At 38.6% G+C, this 23,988-nt stretch overlaps 1 protein-coding gene across 1 annotated transcript in view; it reads right to left on the minus strand.

Annotated features, from left to right (window-relative positions):
* LOC129621090 (T cell receptor alpha chain MC.7.G5-like) overlaps positions 1–23,988 on the minus strand; it is a 378,238-nt gene that overhangs the window by 281,387 nt on the left and 72,863 nt on the right. The gene's annotated exons all lie outside the window — the stretch shown is intronic.

Here is a 23,988-nt window from a genome sequence, read left to right on the forward strand (position 1 = left end):
AGCTGCCACAGTAGCCAAGTTTTGACCCAGGAAATAAAGCGGAGAAAAGCATTCTATTCTAACTTCTTTCCCAAATCTCCTTCCTCAAGTCCCAGCTGCAGAGTTGGGGAGCTCCCTACCAAGGCAGATGAGGGCCACGACTGCGCACAGGAGAGCAGGTGGTCCAGACTGCATCCTTGGGCTTCTTCTCACTAGTGAAGTGGCTCTTATTCTGCCTGCCACCTGCCAGGCCCTGTCAGTGTCTCTGGAGCTGGGCGGTCCTGTGGCCTTGCTGCTGCAGAGCCGGAAATGGGGTTTCTGCCTGTGCAGGCTTAGTCATGTCACCTGCTGTCTGAGCTTACCCTCCCACCTGTCTTCCTCCAGGCTTGCTACTTTTCTTTAATAAATATATAACATATAGTATATTTTTTGTTATAAGGAAAAAGATCAACATAGACAGAACCAACAAGTATAAAAAGTGTAATAGAGATAATAAAATTCAACTATAATTTCACTCCCCAGAGATATATACGGTTAACATTTCATTATATTTCTTTAGTGTCTTTGCAAATGTGCATACTTTAAAGGAACTGAGATCATGTTGAAACCCTTACTTGTTTATCATTGTGTTTATGAATATACCATCATGTCATTCAATTATACGTTAAAATGTGATTTTTATAGCTTTGTACTACTCTGTTGTGTAAGTGTACTTTAGTTTGTTTAAACATCATTGGTATCATTATATTTGTTTTGCTTAATTTAAACACAATGTAGTGAACATTGTAAATATGAGTCTATGCATTTCTGATGACTTGTTTTTATGTTAACCAGGTTTTTTTTGAAGTATTTTATTATGGAGAATTCAAACATCTACAAAAGAAGAGAGAAGAGTGTGATAAAACAGCCTATGTCCATTACCTTGCTTTCACAATTATCGATTCATGGCCAGTTAACTAATCTGCTTGCCCATCATCCTCCATATCTATGTACCTCCCCCAATTCTGATTAATTTAAAGTAAATGCCAGACATCATGGTATTGGGTACCCTGGGCAGATACATAACGTCAGCTTGACTATGTATGTGTTGCTAGTGACTTTAATAAGCAATGATAAGATCTATTCTTCGGCTATCCCCCAGAGAAGGGATAGGCTACCTACTTCAAACCAGTTAACCTTAAGGGAGATCAACCCTGAATATTCACTGGAAGGATTGATGCTGAAGCTGAAGCTCCAGTAGTTTGGTCATCTGATGTGAACAGATGACTCATTGGGAAAGTCCCTGATGCTGGGAAAGACTGAGGGCAGAAGGAGAAGAGGGCTTCACAGGATGAAATGGCTGGACAGCATCACTGATGCAATGAACAGGAACTTGGGCAAACTCTGGGAGATGGTGAGGGACAGGGAGGCCTGGTGTGCTGCAGTCCATGGGGTTGTAAAGAGTTGGACACGACTAGGCTATTGAACAGCAACAACAACCCACTCCAGTATTCTTGGGCTATCCTGGTAGCTCAGATGGTAAAAATCCCCTTGCAATGTGGGAGACCTGGGTTTGATCCCTGGGTTGGCAAGATCCCATGGAGGAGGGCATGGTAACCCACTCTTGCCTGGAGAATCCCCATGGATAGAGAATCCTGGCAGGCTACAGTCCATGGTGTCGCAAAGAGTCAGACACGACTGAGTGACTAAGCACAGCATTGTTTGGCTGGGACTTGGTTGGCAAAATGATATTCTAATTATATAATTTCTACTTCACGTATTAACTTTATGATATTTCTATATACATTTATTGTTATTGCTATATATTATATCTTTATAATATTTCTATAAAGATATTTTCCTTGTCAATATTTCAATTACTCTCTGAGATCAAGTGTATGATTATTTATCAGTCTTCAGGATGATGAGTTGATTCCCTGTAACGTGACCAGTCATCCCTGTTTGCCTGAGATGAAGGTGTTTCTCAGGACATGAGGCTTTTTGTGTCAAACCTGAACAGTCCCAGGCAAACCTGGTGCAAATCAGGACAAATCCCCAAAAGGAACTGAGGAGGATGTTTTTGTGACCCCATGAATTTAAATATACTTGATGTGTTGTAATCCATTGGATTCATTTTATTATTGATTCGAGAATCATTGAATCTTTAGCCAGCGAAAATCTTTTCAGGTTTGCTCTCAAGTCTTTTAACATGGACTCTGTAGTCATTGATAACTTCCTAGTTTTCTGGGATGACAAGGTCTTCTAAGCTTATTTTGTACATTTCCTCCCTGCAAAATAGAATCGGCCATCTATGATTAATGATAATTGTGTTTTTTCCTTTTTAGTACTAATGTTTTTATTATTTTACTGCACTGGTTAAGATAGGCTTCTCTGGTAGCTCAGCTGGTAAAGAATCTGCCTGCAATGCAGGAGACCCTGGTTCAATTCCTGGGTTGGGAAGTTCCCCTGGAGAAGGGTTACATTACCCACTCCAGTGTTCTTGGGCTTCCCTGGTGGCTCAGATGTAAAGAATCTGCTTGCAATGCAGGAGACCTGGGTTTGATCCCTGGATTGGGAAGATTCCCAAGACTGTTAATGTAGAGTAGAAAGGATAATACTGGAAGTCTTGTGTTTTTAAGGGAATGTTTTTAACATTTCACTTTAAAAACAAATTAAGACTCCATTTGTCAGGTTAAGGAAGTTCCCTTTACTTCCTAATTTACTAAGAGATTTTATAGCTAAGAGAGTAGTTAAAAATACATACTAATATTAAATTTGACCAAGTTACTTTCAGCATTTACTGAGAGAATTTTATAGTTAATATATTTAGGTGGTGTGTTGTTCAAATATCAAGCCTTCCTCATACTTCTGGGGCTTCTTGGTGGCCCAGACAGTAAAGGATCTGTTTGCAGTATCGGAGACCCAGGGTCAGTCCCTGAATTGGGAAGATCTCCTGGAGACGGGAAAGGCAACCCACTCCAGTATTCTTGCCTGGAGAATTCCATGGACAGAGGAGCCTGGCGGGCTACAGTCCATGGGGTCTCAAAGAGTTGGACATGACTGAGTGACTAACACCACACACATACTTCTGGGTGTACCAGTATTATTTTAAATATTCAGTACTAGATGGATAATATTTTTAGGAGTTGTCATTGCTTTTTATGAATAATGTTGGTCTATAATTTTTGTTTGTAATCTATTCTTGTTTTTGTCATTATGGTTCTCTCTTAGGCTCAGAATAATGCATTGACTAGCTTCCTGTGTTTTATTATTCTCAGTACTCAGGTATGGTTTGTATTATATGGAAATTATTGGTCTTGGGTTTGAAATAACTTGCCTAAAAAACCATATGTATGTATAGTGTTTTAAATGTATATGTAAATTCAAAATTTTTAATTTTCTTATCAGTTTTGCTCTATTATAATTTTTAGAAAGTTTTATATTTTGTCCAAGTTTTCAAATTTATTTGTATGAATCTACCTCTGCATTTTCTTGTAATTATTTAAATTTTTACTGTGCCTGTAGCTATAATCTTATTTTACACAATATTTTTGTGTCTTAATTTCCTTGAGAAAATTTATGAGGGATTTGTCCATTTTGTAGTTCTTTTCAAAGGGCCATTTTAAATTGATCCTTTTCATTGTTTGTTTCTCTCTATTTCCTTAATTTAACTCTCATTCTTACTATTTTCTTTATCCTATCTTTGTTGTTTACTCTTATTGTGTCTTAAGACTTTTTGATTGAATGTTTAGCTCATCATGTTCAGTTTTTTGTTTTTAATATATTTTTAAGGCTGTAAAATTACTCTGTATTGCTTTAGGTTTATCTCTGAAGTGTTAAAATATAAACCTTTCATTATAGCTTAGTTGTAAATATGTTAACAATTTCATTATGTCTTTGGTTCACAAATTATTTAGAAGTTCATTTTTTCTTTTTTTAATTTTTATTTTATGTTGGAATATAGTTGATTTAAAATGTTGTTTTTGTTTCAGGTACACAGTGATGTGATTCAGTTATACATTTATGTATACGTTTTTCAAATTCTCCCACTGAAATTACTACAGAATAGAGTTCCTGTGCTGAACAGTAGGTCCTTTTTGCTTATCTATTTTATATATAGTAGTGTGTACATGTTAATACCAAACATTTAATTTATTCCCTCTCCTTTCCCTTTGGTAACCATATGTTTGTTTTTGTAGTCTATAGTCTATTTCTATTTTGTAAATAATTTCATTTGTATAATTTTGTAAAGATTCTACATAACAGTAATATCATATGATATTTGTCTATCTCTGACTTAAATCAGAAGTGCATTTCTTTCTGCCTTTAACATTGACTTTTAATTGACAGATCTAACTTTGTTTTTGGTAGCAAAAGAATATAACCTGTGTGATATTGATTCTTTACTACTTGCTTTGGTCAATTTGTGCTCAACTTTTCTGAATATTTTTTAAGGGCAAATTGCTGGATGTAGAACTGTTGAGTGGATTAGTTATATATATGTATATATATATATATAACAAATTACCCTTAGAATGAGTTTACACATGGAAATTTCTGCAACATGACTACAAGTTTTTGTTTCGTGACATCCTTAGGAGCACCAGAGAGTCTAATATTAAAAAATTTAACAATTCATAGAGAAAAAATGTTTTATTTGACGTGCTTTTGTTTGTCACTGAGGTTGAATTCTTTTCATATTTTTGTTGTTGGTTTCTTAGTTGAAAATTATTTGTTCATATCTATTTTTTAATTTTTATTTTATTTTATTTTATTTTAAATTTTATTTTATTTTTAAACTTTACAATATTGTATTAGTTTTGCCAAATATCGAAATGAATCCACCACAGGTATACCTGTGTTCCCCATCCTGACTCCTCCTCCCTCCTCCCTCCCCATACCCTTCCTCTGGGTCATCCCAGTGTACCAGCCCCAAGCATCCAGTATCGTGCATCGAACCTGGACTGGTGACTCGTTTCATATATGATATTATACATGTTTCAATGCCATTCTCCCAAATCTCCCCACCCTCTCCCTCTCCCACAGAGTCCATAAGACTGATCTATACATCAGTGCCTCTTTTGCTGTCTCATACACAGGGTTATTGTTACCATCTTTCTAAATTCCACATATATGCGTTAGTATACTGTATTGGTGTTTTTCTTTCTGGCTTACTTCCCTCTGTATAATAGGCTCCAGTTTCATCCACCTCATTAGAACTGTTAAATTGGTGTAATTTTTCTCTAATTTCTTTGTAATGATATTTTATTTTTAAGGCTATTAAACAGGATTGTTTACAAAAGATCTTGTCCCGGAGTTCACTACTGTTTCTTAACCAGATAGATATGCAGCTGAATGTGTATTATATATTGGTAGTATATAAATATTATATAATATTTACTATACTGAGCTCCTTGAACTAACCATGTTTCTGGTTCATTTCCACCCCAGAACTCACCATTGCGATCCTGGCTGCTGAAATTGTCATTCCAGAAGTGATAATGACATGAGTAATGAAAGGTACACATAAAGGCTCGAGAGACCTGTTTAGAAAAAGGAATACCTTCTGGCCAAATCATTTTTTGGACAGTGGTTTGTTATAAAGGTTAAATCTGTTATAAAGGAAATCCTATCCAAAGAAATGATCATGGAATGGGGAAGTCCTCGGATATCCTTACAAGCTTGGATTAAGGAATAAGAGAGGGCTTGGGAAAATTGCACATATAGAAGGAAATAGGTGGTCACAAAGTTTCCTGAAGTAAAATATCATGTATGAAACGAGTTGCCAGTCCAGGTTCGATGCACGATACTGGATGCTTGGGGCTAGTGCACTGGGAGGACCCAGAGGGATGGTATGGGGAGGGAGGAGGGAGGAGGGTTCAGGAAGGGGAACGCATGTATACCTGTGGCGGATTCATTTTGATGTTTGGCAGAACTAATACAATTGTGTAAACTTTAAAAATAAAATAAAATTAAAAAAACAAAACAAAACAAAAAAAACAAAACAAAAGAATTTTAAAGAAAAATCTGCTGCCAAGGACCTCAACAGTGTTCAAGTGTCTAATTATCATTGGTATTCTTTACTCTCCCAAGTTCAGGCCTCTCATCAGTCCCCATGTAATGTTAGCATGGTCTCATTGTTTTCAGAATCATGTTAATGGGCAAGATTGTCCCCTGGAGGCCACACGGAGAAGCAGCCTTTTAAAAACATTCAAGCCTCTTAGTTCTCGGGCTCCCCTGGTGGCTCAGCTGGTAAAGAATCTGCCTGCAATGCAGGAGAACCAGGTTCCATCCCTGGTTTGGGAAGATTCCCTGAAGAAGGAAATAGCTACCCACTGCAGTATTCTTGCCTGGAGCATCCCCTGGACAGAGAAGCCTAGCAGATCCATTGGGTCTCAAAGAGTTGGACACCACTGAGCGACTAACATTTTCACTTTCCAGCCTCATAGTTCTCGAGTCTGGCTGCACATTAAATAAATAGGAAGGCTTAAAAAATGTGGATTCCAGAGCCCTAGACCAATGTGGGGACACACTCCAGCATCACCTATTAAAGTTTATACTTAAGTGAAAAAATAAGATAGGAATGAAAGCTACTGCTCTGCAATAAACCTAAACATGAACAGAACCAGAATTACCAATAGCAGGAAGATGAACTAAAGAAGATATTGAGAGAGGAAAAAAGAAGACACTTTATCTACAGGTTTCCCACTTTGGGAGGGAGCCAGTTTTACAAAACATTAAGACTTGAAATTTGAATGGGCCAGTTTGGGGGTGTATATCTGTGATGGTCCCATGAAGGTTCTCATTTTTGTGTATGTAAGTTCACAGCTGATTATCTAAGTTTGTACTCTTAGTTCTCAAACCTTTGCTCTTCACTCAGCTTTCGCTGGGTTCTGGGTGGCTGCAGTATTACCAGGGGTCAGCAACTCTAGAACCTCATCCAGGACTTGGCATCAGGGTCAAGACTAGCATTTTGAGATTTAAACTTCTAAACCAACATTAATTAAAATTTTCATCTGGAGTCATAGAATCACAAAAAAATTCAAACTGAAGGGCTTTTTGAAGCTACCCAGACTAACTTCCTCCTTATAAAAAATATGAAAAAGTCATGTTAATTTTGATAATCAAACAAACATAAAAGATAGTTCCCATTTCAATATCTTCTTCTCTATCCCAGGTACCTCCTGGGGTACCTGATAGGGTACAAAGAAGCCATGTACACATCTGAACTTTTCCTGGCACCGTCTCTACCTAAAAAGGCAAAGCACTGCTAGTGGTCCTACCGACTTTCTCTAGGTGGTTTCTACCAACTTTTCTGTAGGTGACTTTCTCTAGTTTTCATTTCTGGGTGTAGAAACATGATGGATGTGGAGGAGGAATTCCCATCAGCCAGTCTCTAAGTTTATAAAGTGACTTTCTGGGTGGTTCTGGCTTCCTGAGATAAAACCTGGTGGGTTGGAAGGGAAACCTGGCGATGTGTTTCTAAATACAGCTGTATCTGCTTTCTGTTGAGGGGAGATGGCTCTCAGATTCTGCTATTAGGTTATCAGTCAGTGTTACTTCTCAGCAATATTGTCAGTCTTCATGACTTCTATATTTTCCTGAGTCAATAAGGAGGGAGAGAATTGCTACCTGCTCTTTCTTTACATATGGATTTCTCTAACATGACTGCTTACTTCTTCAAAGAGAGTCTCTAGAGCATACTTTTCTGCAGAAGCCGTGAGATACAAGTGTGTGCTGTGCTAAGCCACGAGTTTGTGGTAAGTTGTCTTGTGGCCGTAGAAAATGAATACAGATTTTGGCACCTGATAGTGGGTGCTTTTGTAACAAATATCTAAAAAGGCTGAAGGAATTTTGAGAAGTATGATAGAAAAAAAATCTAAATTCCTCTGAACAGATTGTTAGTTTTAATAGAAGTCTGGACTTTAAGGACACTACTAGGGAAGCTGCAGAAGGAATTAAGGAACTGTTACTGAGAACTGAAGGAAGGGGAACCCTTGTTAGGTAGTGGCGGAAACTGCAATTGTTTCCCGTGGCTATGCGGAAGGCTGAACTTGGTTGCAGAGCTAAGGAGATTTCTAAGCAAAGCATGAACGTACCACTGGGTTTCTTCTTGCTGCTTATAGTGAAATGCAAGGGGAAAGAGGTAAACTGAAGAAAGAATTGTTAAACAAAAAGGAACCAGGACTGTATAAATCTGAAAATCCTCAATTTGAAAAGATACTAAAATTAAGACAGTGCAGCATAGAGAAAAATCTGAGTGAAACTGTACAACTTTTCATTAAAACATCAGAAAAAATCAATTGTGGGAGTATTCAATCACACAAACGGTTCTTTCTCGAGATTAAGACGAACCTCATAGATCCTCTCAATCAAACCAAAGGACCCCTAGGAAGCTTGAGAATATGGTCTGTCGGCCAACTGAGCAGGGGCCGAAATAGAGGTTATGTGGAAAAGATTTGTAGGTGTGTCTTTTTCTAAAGACACAAACTTCATTGAATCCATGGGAAACCCATATTAGTGCAAATCCAAATTAAAGTCCCCGTGGAGCAGCATCAGCAAGGCGTGCACGTGATCAAGGTGTTTATACATCTCTGTTGGGTAGAATCTCCTTGTTTCCAAGGAGTAGAATGTAGTGTAACAATTTTGACTCTCTCTGCCCCCTCAGTCACTTCTCCCAGAGGAGGGAAAAGTATTTCTTGATCACCCTGTTAAATTGTACCCTTCAATCTCTCTCTCAGCCTTTTATTTATTGCTTCTATAACATGCATCCTAATTTGCTTGTATATTGTTTATATATCTGTTTATCCTATCTTTCTCATTAGATATTAGGGAATCTGTTGTTGGGCATATTTTTCTTCAGCATCGTATCTTTGGCATCTAACACAGTGTCTGTGACCTACCCACAAATAAATGAGATCTAAAGCAACATGACTGCTATAAAGTTTCTTGAAAATTTTTTAAATTTAATTTTTATTTTATTTTGAGTATAGTTGATTTACAATTTTATGCTAGTCTCAGATGTATAGCAAAGTGATTCAGTTAGGCATATACATATATCCATTCTTTTTCAGATTCTTTTCCCATATAGTGTAAGATTTTATTATTGATTGATTGATGGGAGTACAGCTGAATTACACTATTGTGTTAGTTCCAGGTATACAGTGAAGTGATTCAGTTATATATATATATATTTATTTTCCAGATTGTTTTCCACTCTAGGTTATTATAAGATATTGAATTTTGTTCCCTGTGTTATACAGGAAATCCTTATTGCTGATCTAGTTTATATATAGTAGTGTGTATCTGTTAATCCCAACTCTGAATTTCTCTCTGCCCCCTGCTCCTGTTCCCCTTTAGTAGCCATAAATTTGTTTTCTGTGTCTGTGTCTCTGTTTCTGTTTTGTAAATAGATTCATTTGTTCATTTTTATAACTTTTTTAGAGTCCACTTTCAAGTGACAGCCTATAATATTTGTCTTTTACTGCTATAAAGTTTTACAGTTGCCAGGGGTGAGGGTGATTGCTACAGCTAACTGTGAATCAAGGGCAGGATTTCAGTACTGAAAATGAGGATTAGAGAGTCTTTGAGGCAAGTGGAATGGCCTGAACAAGACTGTGAAGTGGTGAAGCATGCTGTGTTTTCACGGAAAGCATTGTCTTAAGAGGAGTCTGAGAAGGTTCTCTGTGGGAGGGAGACAGTGGAAGGCTGGTCTGGCTGCACTGGGCAGGGCGGATCAGCATAGGTGGTCAGAGCCTGTGGGTGGGTGTTAGGGTCCTGGGGCATTGTGGTAAAACCAGCTGTGGGAACAGCTGGCTTCGATGCTGGTCCTGGCCCGCCTATGGCCTCCTTACTGCCTGAAGTGGGAAGAGCGGGGAAGAAGTCAGAAATGTTCCCCCTGAGACAGACACCAGTGTGTACAGCTAGAGAAGTTGGCCTGGTGTCTGAGATCTGTAGGAGACAAAGTTCAGGCAGCAAGCTAGTTAAAAATTATTTGCTTTGTTTTGAGCAAATGCTATTTTTATCTGCTGCTCAAATACCTCAGGTACTAGATTCAGGGAGGGGAATGCTTCTAAGAAGGAGATCTGGATACCATTTTTCTATTCTCTGAGCCCAGGCGTGGGTGGGAATGTTTTTCCAAAAACAATCAGCAGTTTCCTCCCAGGACTCCAGAGGATCACTCACAATTCCTGTTTCCCAGTGTCTTTCTGAGTGTGTGCGTGTATACCCAGGCTTCTGCAGCCTGGGGTGTTTTTGGCAGACTCCTTTTTCTTTCTTCTTCTGCCATCATTGCTGTGTGTTCTGAGAACACAATGACACAGATTCCTGACTGTCATTGTGAGCTGATGAGACTGATTAATTTAGCCTCTTCTTAGAAGTTCTCTGAATAGCATCCATTTGTTGATTTTTAGTTACACAGAATAATAAGGTGGAAAAAGTTAACCACGTGCTAACTACAAGCAAGTAGAACCCAGATGGATTGGAACCAGAAGGCTGATGATAAAGATCCCCAAAACATCACCTTGTTACCTCACCACCAACGAATCAGAAGAATTGTGCACGAGCTGATCACCCACCCTAAGACCCTGTCCCTCACACTGTCTTTAAAAACCAGAAGGGAAAGAGACACGTGTACCCCAATGTTCGTCGATAGCCAGGACATGGAAGCAACCTAGATGTCCATCAGCAGATGAATGGATAAGAAAACTGTGGTACATATACACAATGGAGTATTACTCAGCCATTAAAAAGAATGCATTTGAATCAGTTCTAATGAGGTGGATGAAACTGGAACCTATAATACAGAGTGAAGTAAGCCAGAAAGAAAAACACCAATACAGTATACTAACGCATATATATGGAATTTAGAAAGATGATAACAATAACCCTGTGTATGAGACAGCAAAAGAGACACTGATGTATAAATCAGTCTTATGGACTCTGTGGGAGAGGGAGAGGGTGGGGAGATTTGGGAGAATGACATTGAAACATGTATAATATCATGTATGAAACGAGTCAGCAGTCCAGGTTCGATGCACGATACTGGATGCTTGGGGCTGGTGCACTGGGACGACCCAGAGGGAGGGTATGGGGAGGGAGGAGGGAGGAGGGTTCAGGATGGGGAACACAGGTATACCTGTGGCGGATTCATTTTGATATTTGGCAAAACTAATACAATATTGTAAAGTTTAAAAATAAAATAAAATTAAAACAAAACAAAACAAAACAAAACAAAATGCTTCTAAAAGCCTTTGGGAAATTCGGGTCTTTTGAGCATCAACTACACTTTCTCCTGGCTTGCTACCTTACAATAAACACTGTATTTTCCTTCACCGCAACCTGGTGTCAGTAGATTGGCTTCATTATGCATTGGGTGAGTGGGCCCAAGTTTGGTTTGGTAACACTATAAATGAGAGGCTTAAATAGCTCACATAGCTTAAATATGGTATAATAAGTAGATAGTCACATGAGAAGATCTCTTCCAGGGAAGCATTCCCAGAAGTGTTATCTAAGCTCATTATGACCAGGAGCCCTTGTTCTAACCACCCTCCTCCTTTCTTCATTTTTTAAAAAAGGATTAGATAATCATTACGAGTATTTAGAAAATGTTTCCTGAATATGGAATATTTCATGGCCTTGCAGATGGAGGTGAGAATAAGGAAAATCAGGGAGAAAATAAGGAAAATTATTTGTAATGCTAGGTTCTGTTCTCTGCATTATCAGTGTCTATCTCTTGGCTGGATCATTTCAGTCACTATGTATAAATATTCTATACTATCCTGTATGCTGTCTCATGCCCCTGATAAAATATCCCTTGCATGGCAGTTTTAAATTCAGCATCACGGGGAGGAAGGGAAGTGTGGGTTTTCTTGTATTTGCCCACTGATTTCTCTGCTATGTGCCTCTCTCCCTCTCCTGGGATTTCTTTACAATATTTATAGGAAAAAATTCTATTTTGAAAAATTCTAATTTCAAAGGGATGGACATTAATCACATATAACGGGAAAACAAAATGTGAAGAAGAAAATAAAGATCACCTTTTAAATCAATTATGCAGAGAAGCTTTGTTAACAGCTTAGCATTTTAGCTTTATATATGTATGTTTACAAAATTGTAACAATGTGGTATATTCAGTTTTATTTATTTATTTTTCCCCTTAACAGCAAGAGTATTTCTAGATCATTAGTATAGTTATAATGGCTGCATTTGTATAGACATTGTCATGATTTATTTAACTATTCTACTACTGGTAGACATTTATATTCCTCCCAATTTTGACATAATAAAAAGTATTACAATGAAATACTGTACTTCTATAGAATTATATATGCATGTTTATGGTTATTTCCTATGAATTAAATTAGTAGGGATTAAATTAATGGGAAAGCTCATATAAACTTTCTATCTTTTTCTCTCTCTTACTCTCTCTGCCCACCTCCCTATGGTAGCAAAGCTCAGAATGCAAAGTATATGTTTTTTTCACCACTGGAACTTGTCTTCAATTAGAAGCTTTCAGGGGTTTCAAAGCATTCCTTAGCTCTTTACTTGGGCATTGTCATTATAACTTTTCTTAAAAACCTATATCTGTAAATAAAAAAAATTGTTCATGCTGACTGTCATCATCAAGTAATACAGAGATGGGTAAAGGAAGTCAGTATCTTCTGCTTGTCATGTCCCAGTCGTTTGGTCCCTTGCGAGGAGGTTAGGAGGGGGACATTCTGTACCTGGTGTTATTTGAAGTCAAAATTTTCTCTTTTGCACATGTCTTAGTTGCATGACTTGCCTTTTGGTTTTTTTTTTTTTTTTTTTTTTCTGAAAAACACCTCAGTATCTGGTTATAAACAGGATAGGGTCAGTTTGAACTTGTTTTATGAGTGCTATAAGGGTTACCTGTTGAAGATATGATAAATATGAAAGACATTTGAAAAATATCCTTGATGTAAATGTTGAAAATGAAGAAGGACATCCTGTCCCCTTATGGATTTTCAAGTGCTTTCAAAATTGAGAAAACACTGAACAAATCTGAAAGACAGTTGAATGCTATGTCATCAGACAGAAGATATTGTTTTCAATTAGAGATATTGCATTGCTATGTAAAGTAAATGTTAGAATCATCTCATTTTTAAAAAATTCATTTTTACAATGAAGAATGCCTTTAGCTGTCCTCTCAGTCTAGGAGAATCTGCATGGTCCTTTTATATTGATTGAATAAATTAGACCTAAATGGGCAGTGCTACATTTGAGTGACTGTTAGTCTCTCAATTAACTAAAAGTGTCTGACTCTTTACAACCGCATGGACTGTATAGCTCACTAGGCTCCTCTGTCCATGGAATTCTTCAGGCAAGAATACTGGAGAAGTTAGCCATTCTCTTCTCCAGGGGATCTTCTCCACCCAGGGATTGAACCCAGGGCTCCTGCAGATTCTTTACCATCTGAGCCACCAGGGAAGCCATTTAGCTGTTTACTAATCAAAAGGTTGGTGAGTCAGAGCAGGCCTCATGATAAGCACAGCTTATAAGCACAGTAATTAGTGTTCATTAACAAATATCCAACAAGTGATGTTTCTGTAACAAGCATTCCTAGTTAACAGCTCTTGGAACCAATAGGCTAGTATTTTCATTATTTTAAGAAAAGTCCTTGCTCTTTTTAGTTAACACAGATAAGCAGAAACTTTATACAATTATAAGATAGGAAACATGATTTAGCTTATTTTTATAGTCAGATCAGATCAGATCAGTCGCTCAGTCATGTCTGACTCTTTGCGACCCCATGAATCGCAGCACGGCAGGCCTCCCTGTCCATCACCAACTCCCGGAGTTCACTCAGACTCACGTCCATTAAGTCAGTGATGCCATCCAGCCATCTCATCCTCTGTCGTCCCCTTCTCCTCCTGCCCCCAATCCCTCCCAGCATCAGAGTCTTTTCCATAGCATGTAATTCTGCATTCACTGCTTCTCTTAACTACCTATATGGAGTTAAAACAAGCATTAATTGAACAATTATCATGTGTCAGGCACTGGCCTCTCTATGAGGTGCATGTAATTAACTATCCCAAATTTTCAAAAAGACTGAAGAGTGGAGAAATGAAGTAATTTTAAGGTCACGGAGCTAAAATCTGAAGGATCTGCATGTAGGCAGTCTGTCCCTGGAGCCTGTGATTTTTTTTTTTTAGTATTTATTTATTTATTTTTAATTGATTGATGATTGGTTTACAATAGAGCCTGTGCTTTTAATCTCTGTCTTGTACTCTTAATTTGTTTCACCAAACAAAGGCTCATTATTAACCCAGTGTTTTTCAGTCTCAAAAGTCCTTGTATCAATTACTTCTTAAAATTTCTCTCCAAAATAATAGCATTTAGTTTTAACTTGACTTTTCATCAGGGTTGAATCGTGGATATTTGAGGCTCCTAAAAATTCATTTCCACAAAGAGCTACTGGGTGAAAGTATACATCTGTTCACTGAGCCATTATTTCAAGCCTTCAAGAATATGTGCAGGCTGGGTCTTTTCAACACTTCACACAAACATAACTCAATGTGATGAGATCAACAAGCAACTTACATTTTAGGAGGTGACAATAGGGAATAAAAAAAGACTCCATTTTTCTCTTAAGCTATTCTGAACGTGTGCTTGCTGTCACCTGCTGATTGATGACCTCCTGCTGGCGTGGCCGATTCAGGGAGAGAACCAACATAGATGTACAGAAACAGTGTGGAGAATGGGGGCGTCCATTCTCCTCCTGAAGCGATGCCGCTTGGGGGTTAGATTTATGGTATATTTTATTGGCAACAGTGATTCCTATGAGGTTTCTAGGAAGGCAAAGAACAAATGTCTGTTAGGCCTTGAATGTCAATTGTTCAGAAATTCTGAAACATATGCTGGTCAATGGGTTTGCTGTCAAAATAGAAAAGATTGATAGAGAGGAGGACATATCTTTAGAGAACAGCATGCAGTCCTATTCCTTTGAGTGCCCTTAAGGGAGGCCAATTTGCAAGGCTGGTATTTACTCTTTCATGCAGCTTAGTTGAAGCATTTACATAGTAATGTTTTCAGTTTAACATGGGAATGTTATTTTAAATCCTATACATGCTGCATATAAAAGTGTCCAGATGAATTATCTTATGTGTTTACTGTGTCTCGATGCTTGGGTATGTGCCTGTTTGAAAGTACTGTTTGCCCGTCCCGGCTTTCATTCTGACACAGGGTCGGCAGGGTCTCCTAACAGAGATTATGCGTTCCTCTGGTGCCCTTAGTAACAAATTCCCGTCTTTCAGGGTTACTCCAAATTTCATACTAACCCAAGCTATTTCTTTTAATAAATATCCAGGTTAGTGGTTTTCAATTGGGTGTCTTGGTTTCCTAATTTTTGAAATAGCACGTATCCCTTGGCTGGCCTGAGGGGGCATGTGATACGTGTGAGAGTAATTTGTCATTTTTGTAGGAGCAGGAAGACATTGAGCACAGCTGGTCTGGAGACTAGAAACCTAGCAGGTAAACATTTTGGAGTTTACTCAGATGTACAAACCACAACAGCTTTATTGTCTGTAACAACTTAATTTCTAACTCCAGTAACCATTTCATCTGGTATCAGAAAACTTCTTTTAAGCAAATATAGGGTTTTCTTAGTTAAATCATAATTTTTAAAGTCAATTCAGGATTTCCTCTGACCGTTCGGGTTTCCCTCGCTCCATCCTTGGGTTGATGTCTAAGCTCTAGAGGCCTTAGTGGTGTCCTGATGCTGGCTGGGGGCACCTGGCCCGTGTTGGCACCTGCTGGATGCAGTGCTTTGGGTCTGTCCTGCCACATTCCCTGTTTCTGTGTCTCTAGATGTCTGAGTCCCTCTGGCTTTCTAGTTGTTGATGTACATGTTCCGTGTCCCTTGAAATTGAAATCTGTCCAGATTCACTAAAGCTCTCTCAATACATTTCCATGTTTTTTGGTGTGTCTGTGACAACTCAGCTGCTCTAACATCACTTATACAGAATGGATAGAATGGGGCTGTCTTGGGCTCTCTGGGCCCACTCTGACTACAGCACAGCTATCTCTGCCCTGGTGGAAACTTGCAAGTCTATTGTCTTTCTGATAGGAATTAGGTAAGTCTCCTAGTCTCAGATTCCTACAAACCTGTTTGGGGCTCCACTGGTGGGAAGGGATATGAACGTTGGGCATGGAGGTCTTCATCAATGTCTTAACTGTGTTGCTTTTGTTTCCGTCACCCCTAGGAATTCCCACAGACCTCGAAATTTGTATTAAATCTAGAGTTTGTATCAATCCATATTCTCAGAGATCTTTTAGTAAGGCATAGGTTTTTTTTTAAACTCAAAGATTACAACCCAAACTCAAATGCTTTTTCTTTTATTGATTCTAGAGAAAGTGTCTAAATTTATTTTGAAGCTTGAAAGCAAAGAATTTATTTTTTAATTTTACTTAGTTTTATTTATATATTTATATTTGTTTATTTTTTCTTCTATGTTATTTGTGCTCTTCCTCCTCCAATACAGGAAGTCAGGACTTCCTGCCTAATGTGAGAAGGATGACAGAATGAAATAAAATACACATCTGCCTATATAAAAATGGTTCTTTGCCACTGAGATGATTGGGATTGGGTATTAAGATAACCAGGTTACTATTAATAACACCTTTTTATGATATCAGAGAAAATATAAGTGATTACCTTCTGAGATACCATATAAGAAACTGGATAAGCACATTAACCATGGAGTCAGATGATTTGGACTCAAATCCTAGGAGTGTGTAACACAGCATACATTATTTAAACTCCTTGTTCCTGGTTTCTATAACTGGGCAAATAACTGGAGTTGTTATAAGAATTAAATAAGTTAATAATGTACAATACTCAGAACAGAAACTGTTCAACAGTAAGCACTTAACAAATATCATTATTAGATATTGCCAGCTTATGTGCTGAAACCATTTAAAAGTGATTGTCTCATATATACATGTTCCAAATAATGCACATAGCATCCAAATTTAGATATTTTGTTCCCTTTCCAGTTGTTTTGCCCATGTTATCTACTTTTAACTTTTTTTTGCTCTCTTCATAAAACTAATTAGTTTGCACTGATAAAATTTTTTTATCCACATGGACTTGCTCAATACAAAATGTACCTACCAGAACTGATCAAACTATGAGGTTAAGGGCATAGTCCTCTAGACTGCCAAGTCTACCCAAAACTTAGGACCCCAGTTTCAAGGATTAGGAGCCAACTACAAAGTTAACAGTGGAAAGTGTCAGACTTTATTTTTTTGGGCTCCAAAATCACTGCAGATGGTGACTGCAGCCATGAAATTAAAAGACGCTTACTCCTTGGAAGGAAAGTTATGACCAACCCAGATGGCATATTCAAAATCAGAGATGTTATTTTGCCAACAAAGGTCCGTCTAGTCAAGGCTATGGTTTTTCCTGTGGTCATGTATGGATGTGAGAGTTGGACTGTGAAGAAGGCTGAGCACCTGAAAATTGATGCTTTTGAACTGTGGTGTTGGAGAAGACTCTTGAGAGTCCCTTGAACTGCAAGGAGATCCAAGCAGTCCATTCTGAAGGAGATCAGCCCTGGGTTTCCTTTGGAAGGAATGATGCTAAAGCTGAAACTCCAGTACTTTGGCCACCTCATGCGAAGAGTTGACTCATTGGAAAAGACTCTGATGCTGGGAGGGATTGGGGGCAGGAGGAGAAGGGGATGACAGAGGATTAGGTGGCTGGATGGCATCACTGACTCAATGGACGTGAGTCTGAGTGAACTCCAGGGGTTGGTGATGGACAGGGAGGCCTGGCATGCTGCGATTCATGGGGCCACAAAGAGTCGGGCACAACTGAGCGACTGAACTGAACTGAACTGAACAAAGTTAAAGGGAAGAGTCTACACAACAATGTCCTTATTTCTGACAACTTCAAATTTAGGGGTTTTCAGAAACCACCCTTAGGTTTCGTTATATGCTAGAAAGACTCGAAAAACTCTTTGAAACCTATTATACTCATAGCTATTTTTATTATAGGAAAAGAATACATTAAAATCAGCCAATGTAAGAGATGCCTAGAACAGTCTGGGAAGATTCCAAACTTGAAGCTCCCATTGTCCTCAGTGATGGCTTATCTTCTCAGCATCAGTGTGTGACAATACTCACAGAGTAATGTCAGCCCAGGAAGCACACCTGAGCTTTGGTGTCTAGAGTTTTTCTTGGGGTCTCATTATGTAGACACAATTAATTAATTGCCCACGTGGTTGAATTTAGTCTCAGGTTTGATCAATGTCGTGTAACCGAAAGTCCCCACCACAATTGATATGGTTGGTCTTTCTGGCATGACCAGCCCCCAATGCTAATACTATTAGGTGAGGCCAGCCTCAAGCTGAGTCATCTTGTTAACAGGAACTGTCAAATGTGATTCAAGGGGCCCACTGTCTTTATCAAGGACGCTCCTATGATTCTGGAGAGTCCAAAGATTTAGAGATTCCCTTCCAGGAGCTGGGACAAAGGCCTGTCTTTGGTCGAGGCTAAATGCCTTACTATACATTAATAGGAGAATAAGCAAATTTTATTATCCATAATCAAAAATTTCCCCTTTCTCTCAGGGTCCAGCTCACTACAATCTCTCACCTCAGCCTCATTTTCAATTTAGGAGATGATTAGTCTAACATTGTTTCTGTGTCTACTCTGCATACAAATATATTCTCTGCAGTTTTCCATGATAGCACCTGCCTTTGTGTGAATTCTCTTTAAGGTCTTTATTTTTTGTCTCCACTCTTATTGAGCTACAGCCTCACTCCTGAGACACTGCTTCCTGTGCTTCTAATCCTCTTCCATCAGAGTTTGAGTTAATGGATGTGTCACTGGGAGCATTCACAGTGAGGGAACAGTCCAACACAAAGTAAGATAGATGCCTGATGGCTGAGATTCATTCATTTATCAACTATTTATCACATCTTTTTTCTGTGCCAGGCACTATTCTGAACACAGCATATTCAGTGATGCTTAGAGGTTAATGGGAAAGGCAGATATTTATTGTACACAAAAGTGCATAGCAATTGTGATAAGATCTACAAAGCAAAACTTGTTTTACTGTTTCAAAAAAAAATTATAGGTTTCTTTGAAACAATAAAACAGAGAAGAAAATTTAAATGTGGAGGGGGGAGGAAATTGTTCATTGAGGAAATGACATTTAACTCCAGATATAAAGAATGGGTAAGGATTAGCCTAGTGACTGGAACTCTCATTTGCTATGAGATGGTAAGAATGGCATTGATGTAAGCCCTAAATTTAGTCTTCGTATTGTCTCCCCAGTCCCACAAAATGAGGAAAATAATCTTTAATGAAACTTGAAAGTCAAAGGCCTTTGTATTTAAGCCTCTAACTGGCTCTGGAGTCAAAAAGAAATCTAGTGAAGATAATTAGTGAAGTTGTGAAAACATTCCAAGAAGAGGAGCCTTTGGAAAGTTTTCAGCTTGTCTCATTCCCATGTGCATAACAATTGAAAGCTTTTTAAAAATCTTTCAGGAGGTTATGCTAATGGAATCTAGCTTATGAGATTCACTGTGCTTTCATTCCATGATATATCTTGGGCTGGTCATCAAAATAGACTTTGTTCTTTTTCATAGTTACTGTTTTGGCAAGCAAGTTCAGTTCAGTTCAGTTCAGTCGCTCAGATGAGTCTGACTCTTTGCGACCCCATGAATCACAGCACACCAGGCCCCCCTGTCCAACACCAACTCTCGGAGTTCACTCATACTGACGTCCATCCAGTCAGTGATACCATCCAGCCATCTCATCCTCTGTCGTCCCCTTCTCCTCCTGCCCCTAATCCCTCCCAGCATCAGAGTCTTTTCCAATGAGTAAACTCTTCGCATGAGGGGGCCAAGTTCTGGAGTTTCAGCTTTAGCATCATACCTTCCAAAGAACAACCAGAATTGATCTCCTTCAGAATGGACTGGTTGGATCTCCTTGCAGTCCAAGGGACTCTCAAGAGTCTTCTCCAACACCACAGTTCAAAAGTATCAATTCTTCGGCGCTCAGCTTTCTTCACAGTCCAACTCTCACATCCATACATGACCACAGGAAAAACCATAGCCTTGACTAGACGGACCTTTGTTGGCAAAGTAAAGTCTCTGCTTTTGAATATGCTATCTAGGTTGGTCATAACTTTCCTTCCAAGGAGTAAGCGTCTTTTAATTTCATGGCTGCAGTCACCATCTGCAGTGATTTTGGAGCCCAAAAAAATAAAGTCTGACACTGTTTCCACTGTTTTCCCAAGCCAGAAATGAACCAGAAATCATAGTAAAACATCACTAGTATTCTTTGTTAAGACGAATCAATGTGCTGCGATGAAAAGGTTAGGCAGCACTAATACCCAGCTTAAAGTATATTGAAATGAAAGCCAAGGTGGGCTTCAGAGTAAACACTGTGAAATATCAGTGTGATACATAACAAGAAAGAAAGAGTATTTGGCTTTACTTAGTCTAAGTAGATAGGGATTTTGGAAGCAGTATTAGATGACTAGAAGAATCATTGTCAGTCTAGAGAAACAGACTCTGGGCCTGACTTCTAAGAGCAAAGACCAGAGCCACCCATTCAACTGGCCTAGTAAGGAGGTGGCTGTCCCTGTGCCAATCACAGGACCAGTTGACGGTGGTGAATCTTTTGGACTGGAAGTGGCCTCCGGTGCCACCAGCCACAGAACATACAGCCAGGCTGGCCCAACCAGGAAGTTACTGCTCCTGAACCGATGAAGATGATGCTGTTGCTGCCAACCTGAGAACAATGCAGCCTCTACTGTCTCCCAGCAAGGAAACTAATGTCCTTGTCTAGACTACTCTTCATGTGCCTCACCTCCCAATTTAAGGCAATGGAGCCTGGGAAGTAGGTTAAAAAGTTTTCCTACCTTGGGAAGGCAAGGTGCACAGCGTGAGAAATTGTCAATGTGGACATCATGTCTAATACTTTTCAGAAGCCGTTAATGATGGTTGTTCTTAAAGTAAAAAATAATGCCCAGAGAAATACAACAGCAAAGATGATTGGAAGAATAACTGGCAGAGTCCAAAGAATTATAGGTCCTCAATCTAAGAAGATGAAGAATGAGAGGAAATATGGAAAGTATTTAATAATTTAATGATGTCACAATATATAGTGTAATGAACTCAATCATTATCATGAGTAAAACTGAGTTTTGAGGTTGATTTAAGTATAAAAACTTTAAATCATACAAAGCCACATTTCTACAAGTGTCTGCATGGTTTGAATTTATCTCAACTCAAAATTATGCATAAATAAATTAAAGGTAAGAGATAAAAAGTAGTTTTTTTAATTGAATTTCTCTTTTTTTAAATTTAAATTTATTTATTTTAATTGGAGGCTAATTACTTTACAATATTGTATTGGTTCTGCCACACATCAACATGAATCTGCTACGGGTGTACATGTGTTCCCCACCCTGAACCACCCCCTGACCTCCCGCTAAAAAGTAATTTTAAAGAAAATTGTATGATTGATATCAGAAACAAATTAGGTTTATTAGTAACTGTTTCCCTGTGCTATAGAAGGGTGACATTTATTTTTGTCCTTACTATTTAACTCCATCAGATGCAATTGTTTCTTAAATATTTATATGAAGCAATTTTTTGTTTAGTGATGGGAGCTAGTGATAAGAATTTAAAAAATGAAATGTATGAAATTATTAAAGAATTAAGGAATGTATGATCAAGTGATGAACTCCTTTTAAATTCTAGGTACACTTGAAGAGATACTGTTTCCTCTAATCCTTCTGGATGGATCTTTCCATGGCCTGCCATTTACACTTGCCTGAGACTCATTCTGCTGAGTATTTGAGGGCATTTGCTGCAGATTTCCAGGGTTCTCTCTTTGTGTACTTCTCTTTTGTCTAGTATTCTGTCCTGTGGGCTCTAGCTCCTCCAATCTCAGCTCTTGTCTCCTTGACTCAGGAGAGTCACGGGGTTCTCACTCAGTTTCCCCTCCCTGTGCCATAGACTGGATACCCTCTCAGGGTGAGAATCTGGGGGCAATATTTGGGCTCCCCTCATTTGTTTCCCATTTCACAGGGATAGCTGTCATCTGTTGCCTGGTGTACCATGACTTGGACACTGTTGTTTTATGTGATTTGTCTGGGGAATTTTTTTTTTTTTTTTGGTTGTTTCAGATGAAGGGTAATCTGGTCTTCTTTTTTCTATGTTGGCTGGAAGCAGAATTCCAGATCATATGATTTGTAGTGGTTGTACCCATTGTACAGATGAGCCAACATTTTAAAAATCACTTTCTCTGTTGGTAGACATTCAGGTTTCTCCTTCTTGATTCTTAACATTTTTGGTCTTTCCCCCTTTTTCCAAAGTGGTTGCTTCTATTTGGCCCCAAATCATAAGGACTAGTTTTATTTATTTTCTTACAGCTTAGGTTTCAGAACCATTTTTGACACAGAAGAAACCCAAAGAGACAGCTTCATCTTCAGCTTCAACTCCAGCCTGAGCTAGGATTATCCTCCCGCCAAGACATCATTGGCTACATCTTACTGCTTCTGCTTTCTGTCATTCCAACTGTCCATAAAATGAAAGATATTCTAAAAGTTCATTTACACTTTGTGAAATTTCAACACTGGTTTCTCATCAGGAAATAGGGGCTTGAAATTAGAATTGACTTGATAAGGCTTTGGAAACAGAACCATGTCTGAGGTTAGCAGAGGTTGTTAGGCTTTTGGAGAACTCTGTTGGGTCTCGAGGACAAACAGAAGAGACAAGAAAAAAGACAAGAGAGAGAGAAAAGGTTATGGAGGTGTGGTGGTGGGTGGTCATTGGCCTTTGTTAGCTCCAGGTCACCACTGACCCTTTCACTCCCACTGTGATCCTGTTATGGAAGTCAATGGTGTATTTAGAGCTGATCCTTTTTTGCGTCTTTCCTCCAGATGGAATCCATGGAACATGGTCTCAGGGCTGGCTTTGTGCCTTACTGCTTTGTGTGTGAACAACTTGCTCTAAAATTGTCTCTTCATCAGAAGAAATTCATGTATTGATAAGATGCACTATCTTAGGACTTCAATGAAGAGATTTAAACTTTTGTTAATAGTTGAAATGTTGGAAGACTTCAACCAATGAAATGAAAAAGACTGATGAATGACTGATGAGTGTCTGTCTTTGACCTGGAAATGGGGTTTAGGAGTCCAACCCCTTTCTTTAACTGGAGAAGGGAGCAATGTTTCAGGACTTGAGAAAACATAGGAAGTTTGAAGAGGAAGTGGAGAGCCAAAGAACATAATTTAATGTGCCAGAGCAGAAAGGATAAATAGCTAAAATGATTCCCAGAAGCATGAAAATAATATAATGGCTCGAAATCATATGGCCTCTCTAAGTGGTAGGTGAGGCAGAATGAAACCTTTGAGCTGAGCATCCAGCCTTATACACATTGATTAGCGTGTGCCTGTGGATGGAACTGGGATGCAGTCAATGTAATTTAGCCTCTAATTCCCTCAGCATCCAATCCCTTGAAACATAAAGGTTTCAAGCTCTCACATTTGAGTTCAGAGCGACCAAGGGAGAATCAGGGACACACAGAGTCATACAATTCTTCGGCCTGATGGAAGGGAGTGTCTTTTAGCTGGTCCTGCTAGCTCTGGCTGACTGTTCCTGTCCTCTTTCACTGATTCGTGTGCTTGGATAGATCAGTTTGGTTAATAAGGCTTTCACAAAGAAAAGAACACACAACTAAGAAAATATATATTGTCTTCCCTAATAGCAGAATATGACTGTGATATCCAGGAGGCTAGTATGAAATAGTGTCCTGCGACTTTTTTCCAATATCCTACACCTCTTTGGAAGATGCTTTTATTTACTATCTGACAGGACCCATTTATCTGAAGTATAGTCTGAATAAATGGACTTTCAACACTTGTTCATTCTTTTTCCTTGTCTCCTGACTGTATATCTTGAGCAAATGACATTTTTTTAAAAAAGAGACCCATGCAATCTATGCTTTTACAAACGTTATAATCTTCCTTGCCTAAATGAAAAACAT

Source organism: Bubalus kerabau, chromosome 10 (genome assembly GCF_029407905.1).
Source record: "Bubalus kerabau isolate K-KA32 ecotype Philippines breed swamp buffalo chromosome 10, PCC_UOA_SB_1v2, whole genome shotgun sequence".
Taxonomy (NCBI): Eukaryota; Metazoa; Chordata; class Mammalia; order Artiodactyla; family Bovidae; genus Bubalus; species Bubalus kerabau.